The sequence below is a fragment of the Oncorhynchus kisutch genome, unplaced genomic scaffold (assembly GCF_002021735.2).
Source record: "Oncorhynchus kisutch isolate 150728-3 unplaced genomic scaffold, Okis_V2 scaffold4056, whole genome shotgun sequence".
In the NCBI taxonomy this organism is placed as follows: domain Eukaryota; kingdom Metazoa; phylum Chordata; class Actinopteri; order Salmoniformes; family Salmonidae; genus Oncorhynchus; species Oncorhynchus kisutch.
Genome location: NW_022266001.1, coordinates 11,460 through 21,641, shown reverse-complemented (window position 1 = coordinate 21,641; position 10,182 = coordinate 11,460). Strand labels below are relative to the sequence as shown.

General features: G+C 46.5%; 1 pseudogene across 1 annotated transcript; it reads left to right on the top strand.

The window, feature by feature from the left end:
- Positions 1-3,302: 3,302 nt before the first annotated feature.
- On the top strand, positions 3,303-8,769 carry LOC109880321 (B-cell lymphoma/leukemia 11A pseudogene; annotated as a pseudogene). Its single transcript, XR_004209586.1, has one exon. The product of XR_004209586.1 is annotated as a B-cell lymphoma/leukemia 11A pseudogene (transcript).
- The last annotated feature ends 1,413 nt before the right edge of the window (positions 8,770-10,182 follow it).

Below are 10,182 nucleotides of genomic sequence, written 5' to 3'. Positions count from 1 at the left end.
TATACAGTGTAAAGGGATGAAAAATATGTACATAAAGATATATGAATGAGTGATGGTACAGAACGGCATAGGCAAGATGCAGTAGATGGTATCGAGTACAGTATATACATATGAGATGAGTAATGTAGGGTATGTAAACATATAAAAGTGGCATTGTTTAAAGTGGCTAGTGATACATTTATTACATCAATCTTTCCATTATTAAAGTGGCTGGAGTTGAGTCAGTATGTTGGCAGCAGCCACTCAATGTTAGTGATGGCTGTTTAACAGTCTGATGGCCTTGAGATAGAAGCTGTTTTTCAGTCTCCCTTTCCCTGCTTTGATGCACCTGTACTGACGTGGCCTTCTGGATGATAGCGGGGTGAACAGGCAGTGGCTCGGGTGGTTGTTGTCCATGATGATCTTTATGGCCTTCCTGTGACATCGGGTGGTGTACGTGTCCTGGAGGGCAGGTAGTTTGCCCCCGGTGATGCGTTGTGCAGACCTCACTACCCTCTGGGGAGCCTTACGGTTGTGGACGGAGCAGTTGCCGTACCAGGCGGTGATACAGCCCGACAGGATGCTCTCGATTGTGCATCTGGAAAGGTTTGTGAGTGCTTTTGGTGACAAGCCGGATTTCTTCAGCCTCCTGAGGTTGAAGAGGAGCTGCTGCGCCTTCTTCACCACACTGTCTGTGTGGGTGGAGCATTTCAGTTTGTCTGTGATGTGTACGCCGAGGAACTTCATGCTTTCCACCCTTTCCACTGTCCGTCGATGTGGATAGGGGGCTGATCACTCTGCTGTTTCCTGAAGTCCATGATCATCTCCTTTGTTTTGTTGACATTGAGTGTGAGGTTATTTTCCTGACACCACACTCCAAGGGCCCTCACCTCCTCCCTGTAGGCCGTCTCGTCGTTGTTGGTAATCAAGCCTACCACTGTAGTATCGTCTGCAAACTTGATGATTGTGTTGGAGGCATGCATGGCCACGCAGTCGTGGTTGAACAGGGAGTACAGGAGAGGGCTCAGAACGCACCCTTGTGGGGCCCCAGTGTTGAGGATCAGCGGGGTGGAGATGTTGTAACCTACCCTCAACACCTGAGGGGCGGCCCGTCAGGAAGTCCAGGACCCAGTTGCACAGGGCGGGTTGATGACGAGTTTGGAGGGTACTATGGTGTTAAATGTGAGCTGTAGTCGATGAACAGTATTCTCACATAGGTATTCCTCTTGTCCAGATGGGTTAGGGCAGTGTGCAGTGTGGTTGCGATTGCGTCGTCTGTCGATCTATTGGGGCCGTAAGCAAAATAGAGTGGGTCTAGGGTGTCAGGTAGGGGAGGGGGTGATATGGTCCTTGACTAGTCTCTCAAAGCACTTCATGATGACGGAAGTGAGTGCTACGGGGTGGTAGTCATTTAGCTCAGTTACCTTAGCTTTCTTGGGAACAGGAACAATGGTGGCCCTCTTGAAGCATGTGGGAACAGCAGACTGGGATAAGGATTTATTGAATATGTCCGTAAACACACCCGCCAGCTGGTCTGCGCATGTTCTGGGGACGTGGCTGGGGATGCCGTCTGGGCCTGCAGCCTTGCGAGGGTTAACATGTTTAAATGTTTTACTCACGTAGGCTGCAGTGAAGGAGAGGCTGCTGTACCGTCACTACTTCAGCCAATATAATGACCCCCCAAAAAACGCTGTGCATTTTTATATGTGGAAAGGCAGAACGTGGGCAAATTGCCTTTTTATGACGGAAAAAATCCATAGGAGGTCAGAGCCCCTTGCAGGTGGCAGCAATTAACTGTAATTTTTGCAGATTGTAATGATCCATAATTTGCCAGCCCCCCAGATCTCTTTTCAGTGAAAAAAAGGTTCTGTGGAGCTGCCTTTGATTGGGTGCACATTTCCCTGTTGCTTGCTGTTCTTTAAAGGCCCAACCCTTCATTTGAAAAACAACAAAACGGCAGCCCCACTCAGTTTGCTATAAAGCTGAGGGATGAATGGATCAATGGGTATAGCTATATCATTGACAAGGGCCGTACATATCAAAGAGCGACTCTTTAAGTGGAATTGTCATGAGAGGGCCAGGGTGGCAGGGAGGCCGACACGTGAGAATCTGTTTTTCATCGCATTCTTCTTCTCCTCCTTCAGGCTGCTCTAGCAGCGGGAGCCCAGCCTGCACAGTGTCCTCCTCACCCCTAGCCTCGACAGCCACAGTGGGGTACAGCAAGGCTTGGCTTCTGCCCCGTCCGCCATCTTAGCAACGGCTAATCCTTATAGCTGGCAGCACATTCATGTTTTTGGTTAAGTGTCTGCCTGCCTGGCTGACAGATCAAACAAAACAGAAAAAAGGGATAAGAAACAAAAGGAGAGAAGAAACGAAAGCAGAGATGAAGGAGAAGAGGCACATTTGAGGAGTGGTGTAGAGAATGTGCTACTTTGCATATCTCACTTCTCCTTTCTCAATTCTTCTTTTCTATTCACCTGAGAGGATTTCAAATAAAGCTGTAAACCATGAAACTATCCCAAATAGAATAATAATACATGAAATGCATTTTCATAGCACCACCCTCAAATCATTCTCTGGCTGTCTCCATTTTGGGTGTGTTTTCTTTTAGGAACTTTAATTTTTTTTAACACCTGACCTTGTTTTTTGTATTCAGTGCTAATATATACAATTGGTGGCTGACTAAATAGTTTTTTGCCCACTGTGTATATATATATATATATATATATATATATATATATATATACAGTACCAGTCAAAAGTTTGGACACACCGACTCATTCAAGGGTTTTCCTTTATTTTTCCTTTTTTCTACATTGTAGAATAATAGTGAAGACATCAAAAATAACACATATGGAATTGTGTAGTAACCAAAAAAAGTGTTAAACAAATCCAAATATATTTTATAATACATAATATGTATTTCATTCACTTTTTTCCCCCCTTACTAGCACTGACTTTGCAGTATCTGCTAAATGACTAAAATGTGAAATGTAAATGTGTCAGCATTAGACACATGTTCTACTTTAGCCCCTCTAATTCTCTAAACACATCTATGGAGGATGGTTGAGTGTGTTTAACGAGATTACAAACGCATTGTCAGGCAAATCTCAGGTCATCGAGCAAGGGCCATTGAAATTCAATTATTGTTTAAAATATTCCTAATTACCTCCTCGTCTGTGTAAATTGTATACACTGATTGAGATCTCGCTGCTGGTGTTGTTTAGATGGGCTGTGTAATTGAATGCATGTTTAAATCTCAGTGTATTAATTAAGCTGGTAAAAACTGAAGCTGAATTATTTATCAAATACAATGGATATCTTTGTTGTCGAACTGAAATATGAAGTATCACGGTCTAGCAATCCTAGAGGTCCTCATTCTCTTTCAGTCAAGTAACCCTTCTTCATTCTCTCTCCTATTCACAGATAAGGATGAGCCCAGTAGTTACACGTGTACGACCTGCAAGCATCCGTTCAGCAGTGCCTGGTTCCTGCTCCAGCACGCCCAGAACACCCACGGCTTCCACATCTATCTGGAGAGCGAGCCAGGCAGCCCCCTCACCCCCAGGGTAGCCGCTCCGCCCGGGATGGGGGGTGACTGCACCTCCCATCCCCCCCTCCACGGTGTCCACCTGGCCGATGGGAGCCCCTTCAGTCTGCTGAGATTGCCTGGGTCCGTGTCTGGCCGGGAAGGGGCCGCCTCTGTCCCCCACGAGGGACGCTACCCCCGGACGCCTCCTCTGTTTAGTCCGCCTCCACGGCACCACCTGAGTCCGGAGAACCTGGCGCTGGCCACCCATCACCCGAGCGCCTTCGACAGGGTGATGCGGCTCAACTCAGTGGTCCTGGACCCATCGCCCGCCATGGACTTCTCAAGGAGACTGCGGGAGCTGGCGGGTAACCCCACGGGGGCCTCCCCACCCCTGTCGCCCAACAACCCCAGCCCTATGCAACGGCTGCTGCAGCCCTTCCAGCCGGGCTCTAAGCCCCCCTTCTCAGCCACGCCTCCCCTCTCCACCTCCCAGTCGCCCTCGTCCGGCTTCCGCTCCACCCCCAACCCGGCCCAGCCTACCACGCCGCTCAAGGCCAAGTCGTGCGAGTTCTGCGGGAAGACCTTCAAGTTCCAGAGCAACCTGATCGTGCACCGGCGCAGCCACACAGGAGAGAAGCCCTACAAATGCCACCTGTGCAACCACGCCTGCACCCAGGCCAGCAAGCTGAAGCGCCACATGAAGACGCACTCTCAGAAGAACTCCCTCAATGCCAAGTCGGATGACAGCCTGTCCACCGCCAGCTCACCCGACCCAGGCACCAGCGCCCTGGTGGGCAGCGCTACCAGCGCCCTCAAGTCCGTGGTGGCCAAGTTCAAGAGCGAGAACAACGGGCTGCTTGAGAATGGTGAGGAGGAGGAAGAGGAAGAAGAGGAGGAGGAGGGAGATGAAGAGGAAGAGGGAGATGAGGAAGAAGAGGAGGAAGAGGAGGAAGAAGGAGAGGAGGAGATGGAGACTGAGGAAGGTGAGAAGAATGATTATCATTTCAGCCTGCTGTTGGAAGGGGCCCGGCACCACCAGAACAGCCAGGCCCTCCACCCCCACTCCCATCCCCACAGACGGAGCACTCCCCGGGACGCCTGTGAAGAGGACTTGGCACTGGAGTCGGACCGGGCCGACGAGGTCTGTGGCACCACCCCAACGGCCAATGGCCTGGGTCCTCTCTCTAATGAGACCCTGACCAGGAAGCTCCTGATAGGGAGCCCCGGGTCCCTCAGCACCATGACCAAGCGTATCAAGGTGGAGAAAGAACTGGATCCTCCCACGCCCACCATCCCCAACACAGATAACGTCTACTCCCAGTGGTTGGCCGGCTATGCCGCCTCCCGACAACTCAAGGACCCCTTACTCAGCTTTGGAGAGTACTCCACCAGACAATCGCCCTTCGCCACATCCTCCGAGCACTCCTCCGAGAACGGCAGCCTGCGCTACTCGACGCCTCCCGAGGAGCTGGATGGCGGCTGCGGGGCCTCGGGCCACAGCGGGACGGGGAGTGGGGCCAGTACCCCCCACCTGTCAGGGAGTGGCGGGCGCCCCAGCTCCAAGGATGGCAGCCGGCGGAGCGACACATGCGAGTACTGCGGCAAGATCTTCAAGAACTGCAGCAACCTGACAGTGCACCGGCGCAGCCACACGGGAGAGAGGCCCTACAAGTGTGACCTGTGCAGCTACGCCTGCGCCCAGAGCAGCAAGCTCACTCGCCACATGAAGACCCACGGCCAGATGGGCAAGGACGTTTATAAATGTGAAATCTGCCACATGCCTTTCAGTGTGTACAGCACTCTAGAGAAACACATGAAGAAGTGGCACAGCGATCATCCCATGCCAACCACCCTGGAAATTAAGACTGAGTAGGGGAGGCAGGGCAGCTCCCTGATTCGCTGAATCATGGCAAAAGGTGGGGAGACTGACAGGGGTTAGACACCAGTCAAAAACCCTGTACCTTTGAAAAAGCTGATCCATATTTGGGGCAATACTATTGCATCGGACACAAAAACTTTTGAGCCTTTCTATTGTGCAATAATTTACATGTTTTGTACTTTTGTATCTGGACGGCATGCTCAGTGTGTTTTGGCTACTTAGAGAAAATTGTCCTTCATTGGTTGGTTGGTTGTAATTGTGTTGCTGTTGGTTGGTACTTTTGATTTTTTTTTTAAGAAAAAGATAAGAGGAAGAAAACCCCCATGCTGCATATACGTGCTGTTTTACATATCTTGTACAGTTTGGTGTTGGAAACATGGTGGGCAGTGTGAATGGTCTAACCCTGAACTACAAAAAGCAGGGTCAAATTTTGACTGGTCTTTTAAAAATATTTTATCAATATCAATATCAATTGGGTTTGCCTAGGAGACGGTAGCCACTTAGCAACATAACATTTTCTTTTAGAAGATATAGTGGTGGTCAATTTGAAATGAAGAGTTATCGTTTGAAAAAGCAAAAAAATTGTGCCTTGGAATATTTGACCTGCATTAGTTAATCCTCCTTTTTGCTATAAGCTCGGAGATTCAGCTACAAACGATAGCTAGCGGACATGTGTTTAACGGGAAAGAAACAGGTTCTTGCATCAAGCGCCTGTACAATATGACATCGTCCTCTGTGACCCAGCGAAACACAAGGAACCAGTTGAAACAAAAAATATATATTTCTGGTAAATTATTTTATCTGCCTGACTCATTGTATAATATACTTCAGATGCTCATTCTGTTTACTGGCATATAGCTACATGCTATTTTGGGGATTATGTGGTGTTTATATAAAGGGTTTTATTTGTGTTTGTTTGGTACCTTACATAGGGGTACTAAATGTAATAATGAGTTGTTATAATTCTGTAAACTTAAGCTCTTAATGTGTTAGAGTGTTTTGTTTTGAAATGAAAGGTTTTACAGTTTTTTGTAAGTAGCACAAAACTATGTTGTTGTCCTTGTTGCTGGGATCTTCGGTGAGTCGGCCATGACAGTGTGTTGCTGTGGCGGCTGGGCACCTGAAGACTTGTTTTTCTTAGTTCTGACATGTCAGGCTGATTTTGAAAAGGGGGTGGGGTTGGGGGCAAGGAATGACCAGATTTCTAAATGCATTATAAGCTTTTTAATAAGCTCTTATTTCTTTTTTTCCACATGTTATATCAGATTTCCTAAAAGTTGAAATGTTGCCTCTTAAACTAATTGATATTGGAAATTCATTTTTTTTAAATTTAAGAACAATTTTGAGAAGTGTATTCAGTAAAACACATCCCCCGCTCGATTTTTACATCATTTGAATCTTTCACATCGGTTTGTGCTCTTTGAGTTGACACGTTACACCTCACCGCTGTTGTTTTGATTTTACAGACTTACATCAACCCCCTTTCATAATGTTGTTGGTAAAGCACTTGTCACTCTGCCTTGGATCCTGTATCTGTCTCTCTAATCGGAGGTACAGTCGGTTGAGTATAAAATAATAAGAACTGGGACTTTTCCCAGGATGAAATATGTGCACTGTTAAATTTTCCCAGTTTACAGGTGGACACTCAAGGGAAATCTTTGCTCTAATGCAGACCGATTGATGTGGTGTCATTGCTTCATGCAGATAAGAGTGAAACGAGAAACCGTCGCCAGCCATTTTGTTTCCCAGGGGGCCTAGCAGTTTTGGGGGCCTCTGGGTAATACAGTATCAATGCAGGAACCGCCATACTCCCTCCTGCTTCAGAAAGAAAGAAAGAAACCTTGCTGCTCAAATAGGGCAAGATTTTTTTTCCTACTTCAAATTTTTATAAAAATGAATAAATACTCTGTTTTTTAATGTAACACTTCAATATCTTTAGGGGAGACTTTATTTAAGTTTGTTTTGATGATATTTTTTTGGTTTCTCGTTAAATCTTGATGGTTATGCTCAAGATTGTATCACTATATTATGAATACGAAATGAACATGACTCATCTTTTTGCCTTTTTTTGCTATATACACAGGTCTTCAGGTTAAACAACATTTTCATCGGTGAGAGATTTTATGATTGAATGTGAATATATAGAGAGAACTTTAAAAAAAACATAGGAAAATGCACACTCATGTTCCTATGCTAAAATACATGCTAAAATACACATTTATGGTCTACTTGTTCCTGTATTTAGAATGGTATTTGAAATTAATGTTCACTTAGCGTAGGCACTTCTAGTATTTATGTTGAAGCCTGTATTTTCAACTGTTCGCTTGTTCTCTTTAAAAGGTCCCAATGTACTCTTTTCAGTAGTTGAAGAAAAAAATGCCCAACCAGCTGCCACCGTATATATTTTCTTAATTTGGCAGGATAATACTATTATAGTGTGAATAATTTGTACGCTTGAACAAAAATTAAGTATGTTTTTGAAAATTGAAAACGTTGTGGCGTTCTATGGACAAGAGGAGCCATGTAATGGCTTTTCTCAAGCAGTAACCGTCAGAATGTGCCACAACATGGTAACACAGGGGGTTGTATATATCTTTTATTTTCGGTTTTTTAACTGTTTTTTCCTCTCCTGTCATTTTATATGCAGTAACACAAGCTATTGTTGGGTTCTCGGTAGTGTAACTTTCTACTGTCCGTTCCTCTCGACCACCTGACCACATTCCAGTCACATCAATGAATTAAGAACTATTCCAGTCATTATGCAGTCAATTTGATTAAAAAAGGACATCAATCTGGAAATCAATTTAGCGGTTTTATTTTTTATCTATTTTTCATTGCTAAACCGTACATGGTGCTTCATGGGTTTTTTAAAGTGGTAAATCTCACTTGCAAAACATTTCTAATGAAAACAGAAATGATTGGGGTGGGAAAAGAAAAGCCTACTTGAGCTGGTACAGTAAAGTAGACTACATGTTTTGTGAACATGACAATGCTACGTTGGTACGTTTAGGGTTTCAGCCTTTTTCCCCTGTCTGTTCTAAACGCTGATTATTCTGAACTGAACTTGAACTTGGCCTCCGACAGTGGACGTACCTATTTATTACGACTATACACAACTTTGTTGAAAACAGAGTCACACACAGCAGGAATCAATACATTTTCTCTCTCTTGTTGAATATCTGATTGTTTTTAAACATGTATTTTTAATGACCAAATTTCATTGACCCACACCACTCAGTTTCTGGGAATTCTACTCTCTTCTGTTGAGTTCTTGTTCGTTTGGAGATGCCACTCTTTTTTCAACAACAGTTGTCTGCGTTATTCTCTACACTCAGCCATTTTGTCTTGAAAAAAATGAAAATAAAAAGTATTACATACATTTATGGAATTGTTGGTTGTTTACCTAAATACCTAAGGTATTTAGTTTGGGATGACACTCACACATGCAAACGTGCACACACACGCACACACATACACACGAACGCACGCACACACACACACTTGCAGTTAATATACAAACTATGACACCTCTCATTGTCTTGGAATATCATCACCACCCATAGAACGTTACGCATTCGTCTGTGTGGGAGTGTGTTTGTGTGTCTGTGTGTGTGTGTGTGTGTCTGTGTGGGAGTGTGTTTGTGTGTGTGTCTGTGTGTGTCTGTGTGGGAGTGTGTTTGTGTGTCTGTGTGTGTGTCTGCATGCGATAGCGTCTGCCAGGTGTGTTTGCCCGGCTGAACTTGAGTCGTCGTTGTAAGACGGGTGGAAGTTCAACTCCCTTATCTCTGGTTTCTGGTTTTGTCTGGTCATCTGGGTGTCTGCATTATATCTCCAACCTCTTCCCTCCCTTCCTCCCTCTCCCTCTATATCTCAGTCCCTCCCTCCCTTCCTCCCTCTCCCTCTATATCTCAGTCCCTCCCTCCCTTCCTCCCTCTCCCTCTATATCTCAGTCCCTCCCGTCCTCCCTCTCCCTCTATATCTCAGTCCCTCCCTCCCTTCCTCCCTCTCCCTCTATATCTCAGTCCCTCCCTCCCTTCCTCCCTATCCCTCTATATCTCAGTCCCTCCCTCCCTACCTCCCTCTCCCTCTATATCTCAGTCCCTCCCTTCCTCCCTTCACTCTATATCTCAGTCCCTCCCTCCCTTCCTCCCCCTCCTTCTATATCTCAGTCCCTCCCTCCCTCCCTTCCTCCCTCTCCATCTATATCTCAGTCCCTCCCTTCCTCCCTCTCCCTCTATATCTCAGTCCCTCCCTCCCTTCCTCCCTCTCCCTCTATATCTCAGTCCCTCCCTCCCTTCCTCCCTCTCCCTCTATATCTCAGTCCCTCCCTTCCTCCCTCTCCCTCTATATCTCAGTCCCTCCCTTCCTCCTTCTCCCTCTATATCTCAGTCCCTCCCTTCCTCCCTCTCCCTCTATATCTCAGTCCCTCCCTCCCTTCCTCCCTCTCCCTCTATATCTCAGTCCCTCCCTTCCTCTCTCTCCCTCTATATCTCAGTCCCTCCCTTCCTCTCTCTCCCTCTATATCTCAGTCCCTCCCTCCCTCTCCCTCTATATCTCAGTCCCTCCCTCTATATCTCAGTCCCTCCCTCTCTTTCTCCCTCCCTCCCTTCCTCCCTCTCCCTCTATATCTCAGTCCCTCCCTTCCTCCCTCTCCCTCTATATCTCAGTCCCTCCCTTTATATCTCAGTCCCTCCCTCTATATCTCAGTCCCTCCCTCCCTTCCTCCCCTCCCTCTATATCTCAGTCCCTTCCTCCCTTCCTCCCTCTCCCTCTATATCTCAGTCCCTCCCTT